Here is a 15,454-nt window from a genome sequence, read left to right on the forward strand (position 1 = left end):
TCATAACAATAGATGCAAATATCCTTATTAAAATTTAGCAAATCAAATTCAGTAACAGATAAAAATTAAAAAAGGAAATAAAATATGGACAAGTGGTATTTGTTCAGGAATGCAAGGTTAGTTTAGCATATGAAAATCAAGTAATGCAATACAGAATATTAGTAGAATCAGTAGGTACAGAAAAATATTTGTCAAAATTAAGAGAAATAAATAAAACTCTCAATAGACTAGAAATGCTACTTTCCCAAACTCATAAAGGACATCAGGGAAAAACATACAGCAAATACTTTATTTAGTAGTGAAAAATGTTTTTCTCTTAATATCTGGAACATAGCAAAGATGTCCATTCTGATCACTTCTATTCAAAATTGTAACCAAAGATTCTAGATAATACAATAAAGTGATAGATTGACAGATAGATAGATAGGTAGATAGGTAGGTAGGTAGATGATAGATAAATGGATAGATAGATAGATAGATAGATAATAGACAGATTTATTCATTCAGATTAGAAAGAAGAAAACAAAAGTTTTTCTTAGCAGACTACATTATTATCTCTGTAGAAAATCCAAAGAATACACAAAACATACTAGAATTAATAAAGAATATTTCATATCACAGGATATAAGAAATACAAAAATAAATTATATTTCTTAAGGTTTAACTTATTGGTTTTAGAGAGGAGTGAGAGAGAGAAGGTGGGCAAGAGGAGACGGAAGCATCAACTTGTAGTAGTTGCTTCTGGTATGTGCCTTGACTTGGCAAGCCTGAGGTTTTGATGGTTCAAAACTCAGAATTCCAGATTGACACTTTATCCACTGTGCCACCACACGTCAGGCAAAATATGATATTTCTATATATTAGCAATGAGAATTCAAAAATAAAATTAAGGAAATAGTGTCACTTACAATTACCTGAGAAAGAATAAAATATATAGGACTAAATTTAACGATAAGAATGTAAGATTTGTACACTGAACTATAAAACATTTATGTGAGAAATTAAATATCTAATTAAATGGAATGACATTACATATTCATGGATTGGAAGACTCGATATTTTAAGATAGTAGCTCTCAAGTTTATAAATAATTGATTAATATATTTAATACAATTGTTATCAGAATCACAGCAAGCTTTTTTTTTTTAGAAATTGATATGCCGATCTTAAAATATATAAAGAATGAAAGAACCTGGAATAGCCAAAACACTTTCCAAAGTGAACTAAGGTGGCAGACTTCCACAAGCCAATTATAAAACTGACTCTAAAACTATAGTAATCAAGATGGTGTTATTGATATAATGAATATTAATAGTATCATTATTCATAGTAGTCACACTGTAAGTAATCCAAGTGTCTATTAACTGATGAAATGAAATATTCCATTGGATTTTCCATTTGGAAAATTATTCCATTTGGAGAATATTTCAAAATGTGGAATATTCATATGATAGCATACTATTTATAAATTTAAAGAACCAAAATACTGATACATGTTATAGCACAACGGACCTCAAAAGTATTATACTCGGCCCTGGCCGGTTGGCTCAGTGGTAGAGCGTCGGCCTGGCATGCAAGGGGTCCCGGGTTCAATTCCCGGCCAGGGCACACAGGAGAAGCGCCCATCTGCTTCTCCACCCCACCCCCTCTCCTTCCTCTCTGTCTCTCTCTTCCCCTCCCGCAGCGAGGCTCCATTGGAGCAAAGATGGCCCGGGCGCTGGGGATGGCTCCTTGGCCTCTGCCCCAGGTGCTAGAGTGGCTCTGGTCGCAACAGAGCGACGCCCTGGAGGGGCAGAGCATTGCCCCCTGGTGGGCGTGCCGGGTGGATCCCGGTTGGGCGCATGCGGGAGTCTGTCTGTCTCTCCTCGTTTCCAGCTTCAGAAAAATACAAAAAAAAAAAAAATTTATACTCAATGACAGAAATCTTTCACAAAACATGACACATTATATAATTAATTTATATTAAATACCAGAATGAACATTTCATAGGGAAAAGAAGCAGAAATATAGTTGCCTGAAGCTGAAGGTGGGACTAGGGCTTGACTGCAAAAAGGCTCAGGTGAGTTTTTTGTGTTAATGAAAATGTTCTAAAACTGGATTATAGTGATGGTTGTACAACTTTAAGAATTTACTAGAAAATATTGAGTTGTATACTCAAAATTAGTTAATTTCATTTTGAATTTTTTTATAAAATTGAGTTTAAAAACTAAAGAGAAGAGCCTGACCAAGTAGTGGCACAGTGGATTGAGGATTGACCTGGGACACTGAGGACCCAGGTTCAAAACCCTGAGGTCGCTGGCTTAAGCACAGGCTCATCTGAATTAAAACTGAGGTTGCTGGCTTGAGTGTGGGATCATAGACATGACCCCATGGTCACTGGCCTGAACACAAAAGGTTGCTGGTGTGAAAAGTCCATGGTCTCTGGCTTGAGCAAAGTGTCACTGGCTCAGCTGGAGCCCCCCAGTCAGGGCACATATGAGAAAGTAATCAATGAACATCAAAAGTGTTGCAACTATGAGTTGATGGTTCTTATCTCTCCCTTTCTGTCTCCTCTGTCTCTGTCTTTGTCTCTCTGATTCTTTCTCTTTCTTACACACACACATACACACACACACAAATGAACAAATAAAAAAACTAAAAAGAATAAAATCTTGACTTAGACCAATGAAATTTCCTTTCCAAGAAAACCCAAAGAAACAAAAGAGGTGAATAGCTATGGAAACAAGCAGCAAGGTTTTATTAATAGTTGAGTGAGTCTGAGACAGCCATGGTAATTTCTATGCAGACTTATGACAAATTTTAAAAATTATAAAAAATAGAGTTCATAGAGAAAAATGGAGAGTGAGTATATGGGGATATGGAGAAACTTCATGAGTAAGATTAAGTTGTTCATGAAAGATAGAGAGTAGCAAGACCAACGTCCCTGATTTCCCTGAAAGGTTGACCTTTCAGATGAAGTAAATTAAGATAGCTGTGGAAGTGCAGAACATGTGTGTAGGAAAGTAATGCAGAGAAAGGTATATTAAATATTTCTCTTTAATTTTATCTAAATTGATGATTTTTAATTAAGAGAATAATGAGAGATCAAAGCTACTGTATAAATCTTCATTGGGAATCAACATACAACATCTGAGTGCCATGCAGTAGGCTCTGGCCTATTGTGGGGAAGGTAACAAACTCAGTCCCTATGCTCATGAAGTGTATGGTGCATGCACAGGAAGACTAATGTCAAATGCTTAGCAGTGTGCAAAGATTTCCAGTTCCAGTCTACATATTTCTTTATAACAAGCACTTTCTATATTCTGATTCCATGATATGAAGCAATGTGTACTTTAATTAAAAATGTCCTGCCCTGGCCATTTGGTTCAGTAGTAGAGCATTTGCCCAGTGTGTGGATGTCCCAGGTTTGATTCCTGATCAGGGCACACAGGAGAAGCAATCATCTACTTTTCCACCCCTCCCCCTCCTATCTCTCTCTCTTTTTCTTTCTCTCTATTTCTCTCCCCTCTCACAACCATGACTCGATTGGCTCTAGTGAGTTGGCCCCAGGCGCTGAGGATGGATCCCAGGCCTCTGCCTGTGGTGCTAGAATTAGCTCAGTTGCTGAGCAATGGAGCAATGCCTCAGATGAGCACAGAATCACCCTATAGAGAGCTTGTCCTGTAAATCCCGAATGGAGCACATGCGGCAGTCTGTCTCTCTGCCTCCCCTGCTTTCACTTAATTACAAAAAAGAAATGATGACATTAGATCATTTACAATAACATGGATGGACCTTGATAACATTATACTGAGTGAAATAAGTAAATCAGAAAAAACTAAGAACTATATGAATCCATACATAGAAGGGACATAAAAATGAGACTCAGAAACATGGACAAGAATGTGGTGGTAATGGGGGGAGGGAGGAAGGAGAGAGAGGGAATGGGGGGAGGGGAAGGGCACAAAGAAAACCAGATAGAAGGTGACGGAAGACAATTTGACTTTGGATGAGGGGTATACAACATGATCAAATGTCAAAATAATCTGGAGATGTTTTCTCTGAACATATGTACCCTGATTTATCAATGTCACCACATTAAAATTAATAAATTTAAAAAAAGAGGGAAGAAAGGAGGTAGGGAGGAAAGAAGAAAGGGAAGGAGGGAAGGAGGGAGAGAGAGAGAGAGAGAAAGAGAGAGAGAAAGAAAGAAAGAAAATGTCTTGACTAGAAAAGTGAGTAATCTGCCATAGCAGCATTACCAGATACCATTTGTTATAAATAATGGATTAATTATTTTACATATTGATAGCCCTTAATAAGAAGCAGCTACAAATGACTCAGAGTCTCTAAGTCTCTTTTTGGGAGACCTGTTAGGTGGAAAGAGATAGCAAGTGGGAACTGTGAATGCTTTATGTTGTTCTTAAGATGATTACAATAAAAAGAATATTATTATTTAGAAGGAGTCAATTTCACACAATAATCATGAAATAATAATTTTATTTCAGGAGACAATGACCCCTTAGAGGAATTTGAAGAGCAGGCTCATTTCTACTTCATATGAAGATTATTTCATGGGGTAGTGTTTGGCTTCTTATGAGCAGAATCTATTTTGTAGGCAATATATATTTGAAAGGTGCCTTTAGCAAATCAAAATCTTATTCATCTCATAATATGATGCTCCAAATACTAATAAAAATAAAAGTAAATATACATCTGCAAAATGTGTAACAATTGAAGATTACACTCAGTAAGTATGCTGCCCTAGTACACATTCAGTGACTGATGAGGACGATGTCATTCAGGTCCACAATTTACTCAAATTAGCACTTATACAGAAGTGTGTGGCCAACCCCATGAGTCACTTAAGGCTCCTAATTTAACTTTGATTTACGTAACAAAATGCCCTCTGCATCTCAGTTCTAGGGACTACTGTGTTCATTTGGCTTCTTAACACAGTTAGCTTGGCTTTCTTCCAAGTAGTTTTTAAAATACAGCCAGAAAGTCATTTCTAAAAATATGAAACACTTTGGAAATCACGATAATGAAATAAGGTATTTATTGCCACCCTTTTTGTTTGTCTTTCAATTAACCAGTTCCATAACTAAGTCCTTTAGGCATTTTGTTATGAAACTCATTCCTCCCCACATTGCGCTCATTCCTCAAGGTGCCTTCTTAGTTAGCATAGACTCCACTGGATATAATGAGTTTACACACAGTTCCTCTCATGCATGATGAAACCAGCAGCCTGCTCAGATTCTTGTTTAGCACCCTTTCCATTTTCACTTCTCACCTACAGAAACATTCAGAATTAGTGGAGTCACAACAACAAGGCAGAAAGAACACAAACAATCTACTGGTAAGGGAAGGTTGGACAGCTGAAATTCATCTCCCTCTTAAACATATGGAATCCTCGAATAGTTACTACCTGATAAAGGCACTGTGGTTACATTATCTCGTGTGCAGGTTTGATTTGGAGTAAAGACAGTTAGTGAGATTTTCTGCTTTACTTCCCAGAAAGGAATGTAGGTCAAAAAGCAAGATGTCTTGAAAACATGTATCTCTAATTTTTTCCTATTCTCTTAAAGTTGTATTTCTCTCTCTCTCTCTTTCTTTTTTAATGGAAACCTTGCTAAGTAAAATAGTCCTTGTTGTATGCCCTTGCTTTTCATCACTTTGAATATTTGATACCAATTCCTTCCCACCTAAAATGTTTCTGTTGGAAAACTCCCCCTCCAAAAAAAAAAAAAAAAAGCTAGAAAGGTTCATTACTACCTAACCAGTATTAGAAGAAATGTTAAAAGTCACAGAAAGACAAATATCAGATGATTATACTTATATGTGGAACCTAATGAACAAAAGAGACTAACAAAAGGAATAATTGTGTGAATTTCTTCTGTTTTACTCTTTTATCTGTCTGTAGAAGACACATTCTAGGACTCCAAGAATTTTTAAGCTAAAAATCCTCACTAATTCAGTGATCTGACATTATAGTTAAAGAAATGGGGGCCTTTTGAATTAATTAATAATTTAATTTATTTACTAAAGATTTTTTGGAGGACATCTGTGTGCCATCATGCCTCCTAGCTTCTGGGATCTGTAGCAATCCTGTTTCTTGGCTTGTAGATGCATCACTGTAATTTCTGCCTCCATCTTCACACAGTCTTCTCCTCTGTGTCTTCTCTGTCTTTTCTTAAAGAGGAATGCCTTTGGATCTCAGGCTCAACCTAATGTAGAATGATTGCATCTCAAGATCCTTAATTACATCTGCAAAGACTCTTTTTCTAATAAGTTCACATTCACAAGTTTCAGGTACACATATTTTCCCATATACTCAGGAGGAAAAAGGTGCCACCATTGAATTCACCCCAGACCAGGTCCTGAATTTACCCTTACTACACCTAAGTTTCATCATCAATATTTGTCATCATCTACACACAGGGCTCTTTTGCTGGTTACTGAGGAATGATTCAGTGGAAATGTCGATCATAGGCATCCCAATATTTAAAGCCCTGAAAGAGAGGAACTTTCAGCCAAGAATACTATACCCATCAAAGCTATCCTTCAAGTATGAAGGAGATATAAAAACATTCACAAATACAGAAAAGATGAGAGAATTTATCAGCAGAAAGCCCCCACTCCAGGAAATACTAAAGGGGGTTTTCCAACCAGATTCAAAGAACAAAAGAAAACAACACCACAATTAACAGCTCCACCAAGAACACAATAAAACCAAACTTAAACTGTGACAACAAAGGAAAAAAAGGGGGGAAAGGATGGAGATTAACAGTAGCAAAGGACGATGAAGTGCAGAAATACTCATAAGATAGGATACTACAATGAATATGGTAGGTACCCTTTTCATTACTTAATGGTAACCACCCTTGAAAAAACCACCACAAAAACACTTGACTTAAAAAAGGTAGCAACAGAGGAAAGAAGTATGGAACACAAACAAACAAAAACAAATGATAGAAAAACAAAAGAGAAGAATCAAACTAGATACAAATCTAACAGAAAGCAATTTATAAAATGGCAGTAGGGAACCCACAAGTGTCAATAATTACACTAAATGTAAATGGATTAAACTTACCAATAAAAAGACACAGAGTAGCAGAATGGATTAAAAAAGAAAATCCAACTATATGCTGCCTACAAGAAACACATCTAAGCAACAAGGATAAAAACAAATTCAAAGTGAAAGGCTGGAAAACAATACTCCAAGCAAACAACACCCAAAAAAAGGCAGGTGTAGCAATACTCATATCTAATAATACTAACTACAAGACATCAAAAGTACTCAGAGACACAAATGGCCATTTCATAATGATTAAGGGGAAGTTGAATCAAGAAGACATAACAATCCTTAATATATATGCACCAAACCAAGGAGCACCAAAATATATAAGACAGCTACTTATTGACCTTAAAACAAAAACTGACAAAAATACAATCATACTTGGAGACCTCAATACACCGCTGACAGCTCTAGATCGGTCATCCAAACAGAGAATCAATAAAGATATAGTGGCCTTAAACGAAATACTAGAACACCTGGATATGATAGACATATACAGGACACTTCATCCCAAAGCGACAGAGTATACATTTTTCTCTAGTGTACATGGAACATTCTCAAGAATTGACCATATGTTGGGCCACAAAGACAATATCAGCAAATTTAGAAAAATTGAAATTGTACCAAGCATAATTTCTGATCATAAAGCCTTGAAACTAGAATTCAACTGCAAAAAAGAGGGGGAAAAACCTACAAAAATGTGGAAACTAAACAACATACTTCTAAAAAATGAATGGGTCAAAGAAAAAATAAGCGCAGAGATCAAAAGATATATACAGACAAATGAAAATGAAAATACGACATATCAGAATCTCTGGGATGCAGCAAAAGCAGTAATAAGAGGAAAATTCATATCACTTCAGGCCTATATGAACAAACAAGAGAGAGCCGAAGTAAACCACTTAAATTCACACCTTAAGGAACTAGAAAAAGAAGAACAAAGACAACCCAAAACCAGCCGAAGAAAGGAGATAATAAAAATCAGAGCAGAAATAAATGAAATAGAGAACAGAAAAAGTATAGAAAAAATCAATAAAACAAGGAGCTGGTTCTTTGAAAAGATCAACAAAATTGACAAACCCTTGGCAAGACTTACCAAGGAAAAAAGACACAGGACTCAAATAAATAAAATCCAAAGTGAAAGAGGAGAGATCACCACAGACATCATAGATATACAAAGAATTATTGTAGAATACTATGAAAAATTATATGCCACCAAATACAACAATCTAGAAGAAATGGATAAATTCCTAGAACAATACAACCTTCCTAGACTGAGTCATGAAGAAGTAGAAAGCCTAAACAGACCAATCAGCAGGGAGGAAATAGAAAAAACTATTAAAAATCTCCCCAAAAATAAAAGTCCAGGCCCAGATGGTTAAACTAGTGAATTCTATCAAACATTCAAAGAAGACTTGGTTCCTATTCTACTCAAAGTCTTCCAAAAAATTGAAGAAGAAGCAATACTTCCAAACACATTTTATGAGGCCAACATAACCCTCATACCAAAACCTGGCAAGGATGGTACAAAGAAAGAAAACTACAGACCAATATCTCTAATGAATACAGATGCTAAAATACTAAACAAAATACTGGCAAACCGAATACAACAACATATTAAAAAAATAATACATCATGATCAAGTGGGATTCATCCCAGAATCTCAAGGATGGTTCAACATACATAAAACGGTTAACGTAATACACCATATCAACAAAACAAAGAACAAAAACCACATGATCTTATCAATAGATGCAGAAAAGGCTTTTGATAAAATACAACACAATTTTATGTTTAAGACTCTCAACAAAATGGGTATAGAAGGAAAATATCTCAACATGATAAAGGCCATATATGATAAACCATCAGCCAACATCATATTAAATGGCATAAAACTGAGGACTTTCTACCTTAAATCAGGAACAAGACAGGATTGTCCACTCTCTCCACTCTTATTTAATGTGGTGCTAGAAGTTCTGGCCAGAGCAATCAGACAAGACAAAGAAATAAAAGGCATCCATATCGGAAAAGAAGAAGTAAAGCTATCACTTTTTGCTGATGATATGATCCTATACATCGAAAACCCGAAGGACTCCACAAAAAGATTATTAGAAACAATAAACCAATACAGTAAGGTCACAGGATACAAAATTAACATACAAAAGTCCATAGCCTTTCTATATGCCAACAATGAAATATTAGAAAATGAACTCAAAAAAATAATCCCCTTCACGATTGCAAGAAAAAAAAAAAAATACCTAGGAATAAACATAACAAAGAATGTAAAGGACCTATATAATGAAAATTACAAAGCATTAAGGGAAATCGAAAAAGATACAATGAGATGGAAAAATATTCCTTGTTCTTGGATAGGAAGAATAAATATAATCAAAATGGCCATATTACCCAAAGCAATATACAAATTTAATGCAATTCCCATCAAAATTCCTATGAGATTTTTTAAAGAAATGGAACAAAAAAATCATCAGATTTATATGGAACTATAAAAAACCCTGAATAGCCAAAACAATCCTAAGGAAAAAGAATGAAGCTGGGGGCATTACAATACCTGACTTTAAACTATATTATAGGGCCACAATAATCAAAACAGCATGGTATTGGCAGAAAAATAGACACTCAGACCAATGGAACAGGATAGAAAGCCCAGAAATAAAACCACATATATATGGTCAAATAATCTTTGATAAAGGGGCCAACAACACACAATGGAGAAAAGAAAGCCTCTTCAACAAATGGTGTTGGGAAAACTGGAAAGCCACATGCAAAAGAATGAAACCCGACTACAGCCTGTCTCCGTGTACTAAAATTAATTCAAAATGGATCAAAGACCTAAATATAAGACCTGAAACAATAAAGTACATAGAAGAAGACATAGGTACTAAAATCATGGACCTGGGTTTTAAAAAACATTTTATGAACTTGACTCCAATGGCAAGAGGAGTGAAGGCAAAGATAAATGAATGAGACTACATCAGAATAAAAAGTTTTTGCTCAGCAAGAGAAACTGATATCAAAATAAACAGACAGCCAACTAAATGGGAAATGATATTTTCAAACGACAGCTCAGATAAGGGCCTAATATCCAAAATTTACAAAGAACTCATAAAACTCAACAACAAACAAACAAACAATCCAATAAAAAAATGGGAAGAGGACATGAACAGACACTTCTCCCAGGAAGAGATACAAATGGCCAACAGATATATGAAAAGATGCTCAGCTTCATTAGTTATTAGAGAAATGCAAATCAAAACTACAATGAGATACCACCTCACCCCTGTTAGATTAGCTATTATCAACAAGACGGGTAATAGCAAATGTTGGAGAGGCTGTGGAGAAAAAGGAACCCCCATTCACTGTTGGTGGGACTGTAAAGTAGTACAACCATTATGGAGGAAAGTATGGTGGTTCCTCAAAAAACTGCAAATAGAACTACCTTATGACCCAGCAATCCCTCTACTGGGTATATACCCCAAAAACTCAGAAACATTGATACGTGAAGACACATGTAGCCCCATGTTCATTGCAGCACTGTTCACAGTGGCCAAGACATGGAAACAACCAAAAAGCCCTTTTTTTTTTATTTTATTTTATTATTTTTTATTTTTTTTAATAAATTTTTATTAATGGTAATGGGATGACATTAATAAATCAGGGTACATATATTCAAAGAAAACATGTCTAGGTTATTTTGTCATCAAATTATGTTGCAAACCCCTCACCCAAAGTCAGATTGTCCTCCGTCACCCTCTATCTAGTTCTCTGTGCCCCTCCCCCTCCCCCTAACTCTCTCCCTCCCTCCCTCCCATGTCCTCCCTCCCCCCCCCCACCCTTGGTAACCACCACACTCTTGTCCATGTCTCTTAGTCTCATTTTTATGTTCCACCAATGTATGGAATCATGTAGTTCTTGTTTTTTTCTGATTTGCTTATTTCACTCCTTATAATGTTATCAAGATCCCACCATTTTGCTGTAAATGATCTGATGTCATCATTTCTTATGGCTGAGTAGTATTCCATAGTGTATATGTGCCACATCTTCTTTATCCAGTCTTCTATTGAAGGGCTTTTTGGTTGTTTCCATGTCTTGGCCACTGTGAACAGTGCTGCAATGAACATGGGGCTACATGTGTCTTCACGTATCAATGTTTCTGAGTTTTTGGGGTATATACCCAGTAGAGGGATTGCTGGGTCATAAGGTAGTTCTATTTGCAGTTTTTTGAGGAACCACCATACTTTCCTCCATAATGGTTGTACTACTTTACAGTCCCACCAACAGTGAATGAGGGTTCCTTTTTCTCCACAGCCTCTCCAACATTTGCTATTACCCGTCTTGTTGATAATAGCTAATCTAACAGGGGTGAGGTGGTATCTCATTGTAGTTTTGATTTGCATTTCTCTAATAACTAATGAAGCTGAGCATCTTTTCATATATCTGTTGGCCATTTGTATCTCTTCCTGGGAGAAGTGTCTGTTCAAGTCCTCTTCCCATTTTTTTATTGGATTGTTTGTTTGTTTGTTGTTGAGTTTTATGAGTTCTTTGTAAATTTTGGATATTAGGCCCTTATCTGAGCTGTCGTTTGAAAATATCAGTTCCCATATAGTTGGCTGTCTGTTTATTTTGATATCAGTTTCTCTTGCTGAGCAAAAACTTTTAATTCTGATGTAGTCCCATTCATTTATCTTTGCCTTCACTTCTCTTGCCATTGGAGTCAAGTTCATAAAATGTTCTTTAAAACCCAGGTCCATGATTTTAGTACCTATGTCTTCTTCTATGTACTTTATTGTTTCAGGTCTTATATTTAGGTCTTTGATCCATTTTGAATTAATTTTAGTACACGGGGACAGGCTGTAGTCGGGTTTCATTCTTTTGCATGTGGCTTTCCAGTTTTCCCAACACCATTTGTTGAAGAGGCTTTCTTTTCTCCATTGTGTGTTGTTGGCCCCTTTATCAAAGATTATTTGACCATATATATGTGGTTTTATTTCTGGGCTTTCTATCCTGTTCCATTGGTCTGAGTGTCTATTTTTTTGCCAATACCATGCTGTTTTGATTATCGTGGCCCTATAATATAGTTTAAAGTCAGGTATTGTAATGCCCCCAGCTTCATTCTTTTTCCTTAGGATTGTTTTGGCTATTCGGGGTTTTTTATAGTTCCATATAAATCTGATGATTTTTTGTTCCATTTCTTTAAAAAATCTCATAGGGATTTTGATGGGAATTGCATTAAATTTGTATATTGCTTTGGGTAATATGGCCATTTTGATTATATTTATTCTTCCTATCCAAGAACAAGGAATATTTTTCCATCTCATTGTATCTTTTTCGATTTCCCTTAACAATGCTTTGTAATTTTCATTATATAGGTCCTTTACGTTCTTTGTTATGTTTATTCCTAGGTATTTTATTTTTTTTGTTGCAATCGTGAAGGGGATTATTTTTTTGAGTTCGTTTTCTAATATTTCATTGTTGGCATATAGAAAGGCTATGGACTTTTGTATGTTAATTTTGTATCCTGCGACCTTACTGTATTTGTTTATTGTTTCTAATAATCTTTTTGTGGAGTCCTTCGGGTTTTCGATGTATAGGATCATATCATCAGCAAAAAGTGATAGCTTTACTTCTTCTTTTCCGATATGGATGCCTTTTATTTCTTTGTCTTGTCTGATTGCTCTGGCCAGAACTTCTAGCACCACGTTGAATAAGAGTGGAGAGAGTGGACAACCCTGTCTTGTTCCTGATTTAAGGCAGAAAGTCCTCAGTTTTATGCTGTTTAATAGGATGTTGGCTGATGGTTTATCATATATGGACTTTATCATGTTGAGACCAAAAAGCCCTTTAATAGAAGACTGGATAAAGAAGATGTGGCACATATACACTATGGAATACTACTCAGCCATAAGAAATGATGACATCAGATCATTTACAGCAAAATGGTGGGAACTTGATAACATTATACGGAGTGAAATAAGTAAATCAGAAAAAAACAAGAACTACATGATTCCATACATTGGTGGAACATAAAAACGAGACTAAGAGACATGGACAAGAGTGTGGTGGTTACCAGGGGTGGGGGGAGGGAGGACATGGGAAGGAGGGAGGGAGAGAGTTAGGGGGAGGGGGAGGGGCACAGAGAACTAGATAGAGGGTGGCGGAGGACAATCTGACTTTGGGCGAGGGGTATGCAACATAATTTAATGACAAAATAACCTAGACATGTTTTCTTTGAATATATGTACCCTGATTTATTAATGTCATCCCATTACCATTAATAAAAATTTATTAAAAAAAAAAAAAGAAAGTAGGCATGATGCTCTCTGTAAGAGATCGACAAGGAAGAAGAGGCTATTTGTTATAGCTTCTTTTGGTGAATTCAGACTTAGCCAAGGAAAAAATGTTGGAATAAAATTTTAGGTAGAAGGCAAATTGATATGGGCAAAAGCCAATGCATAACTCTCCTAAGGCAAGTTCTTGGCTAGAAATGCTTCTAACGGTGTCTCTCAGCTAGAGCTCTGCTACTGCGGCAGATACAATATTACAGACTAAAAATCTGAAGGGAAAAATCTGGCTTTTGTTAAGGAGAAATGAGTAACACATAAGTAATCAGTAGGTTATTAAGTAGGAGTTAATTACATTTGTATATAATAAGTACTTTGTCATGTTTTCTTTTGCATAATTTACCCTAGTTTAATATGGAGTTTATTTTCATACAAAAAGCATGGGTAATTGTATTGTAACCAAGTAGACGTTTTAGATATATTACTGGCTGACCATGAGAACAGCCTCCATCCAACCCTGTGATTTTTAAGGCAACACGCCCTTCTTAAATTAGAAATTGTGCATTGTAATCATGCCAACAGAAACTTATCAGTTATAAATAATGATTCTGAAATCAGATTGCTTAGGGTCAAATAATAGCACAACCAGTTATTTACTTAACCTCTCTGTGCCTTAGTTTTCTCATTCATAAAATAGTTTATAATAATGTTATCCCTATATCAGAGTCTTGTGAAGATTAGAAAAGATAAAAAACATATAGTTTGGCTGGTAGTGGCACAGTGGATAGAGTGTTGACCTAGGATGCTGAGATCCTAAGTTCAAAACCTTAAGGTCGCCATCTTAAGTGCTGGTTCATCTGGCTTAAGCACGGGCTCATACAGCTTGAGCGTGGGATCAGCATGATCCCAAGCTTGTTGGCTTGATCCCAAAAGCTGCTGGCTTGAAGCCCAAGGTCATTCATTGGCTTGAGCAAGGCATCACTGGCTTGGCTGGAACCCCCCAGTCAAGGCACGTATGAGAAGCAATCAGTCAACAACTAAAGTGACACAACTACAATTTGGTGCTTTTCATCTCTTTCCCTTCCTGTCTCTTTCTAAAAAATAGAGAAAAAAAGACGAAAGACTATATGACTTTGGGTGATGGGTATGCAATATAATCAAATGTCAAAATAACCTGGAGATGTTTTTTCTGAACCCATGTACCCTGATTGATTAATGTCACCCCATTAAAATTAATAAAAAATATATAAATAAATAATAAAAAGAAAAAAGTTATGTTTAAGAACGAAATATACTTTTTTCCAAAGTGTTCAAAAGGTTTTCCTTGAAGTAATAAAATATCAGTTTGTACTTTAAAAAAATTAAAAAATAAAAAAAACATATAAAGCTTAAAACAGGATTTGGCAAGTAAACAAAATAAATTTTAGCTATTATTTTATTAATAATAATCTTTGCAAAAGCCAGGTAATGCTGGTACTGATGGTACCAATTTCACAGATAAGGAAACAGGTTCAGAAGATTAAATACCTTGGACAAAGTTAAATTAAAAAGTTGAAATCCAAACCCTGCTTTTCTTTCTTCAGATCCCATAAACTTTACTATACCACACCTGTTTACATTGTTATTTTATGTAAATTATTTAAAGAAAGTGGAAAACAACTAGCATTAATTGGGTGTATTGTATGCTTGGCAAGTAGGAGTTCAGTAACTGTAACATGAGAGACTGACTGAGTGACTGGTTGACAGAATGTAAACCTATGATTCTAACCAGGCTGCTTCTCCCATTTCCTACCATGCCAGATTTATTTTTGACTCTGTGTGACTGTGTGTTTCCTGCCCTCTTCATTTGTTTGGTCCTTGTTTGTTCTTCCCCTATCCTTCTAATTTCTTGTTCAAATCCTACAGATTCCTCAAGGACCTCTGTAAAATTTTACCTCATTATTTACCACAACTTCATGAGTGTTGTCAGATATGTGTACCATCTGCACTATGATTTATTTAGTACTTTCTTTAAATTGATGCACTTTTTATTCTTAAATTTGTTTGAAAAGGAAACCACCATAAATGAAAAACCAGTTTCACTTGGCATAAGCAGCAA

The 15,454-nt window shown here is 35.7% G+C and overlaps 1 protein-coding gene across 2 annotated transcripts in view; it reads left to right on the forward strand.

Moving 5' to 3' along the window:
• EMCN (endomucin) overlaps positions 1-15,454 on the forward strand; it is a 157,107-nt gene that overhangs the window by 103,470 nt on the left and 38,183 nt on the right. The gene's annotated exons all lie outside the window — the stretch shown is intronic.

The sequence above is a fragment of the Saccopteryx bilineata genome, chromosome 5, assembly GCF_036850765.1.
Source record: "Saccopteryx bilineata isolate mSacBil1 chromosome 5, mSacBil1_pri_phased_curated, whole genome shotgun sequence".
Taxonomy (NCBI): domain Eukaryota; kingdom Metazoa; phylum Chordata; class Mammalia; order Chiroptera; family Emballonuridae; genus Saccopteryx; species Saccopteryx bilineata.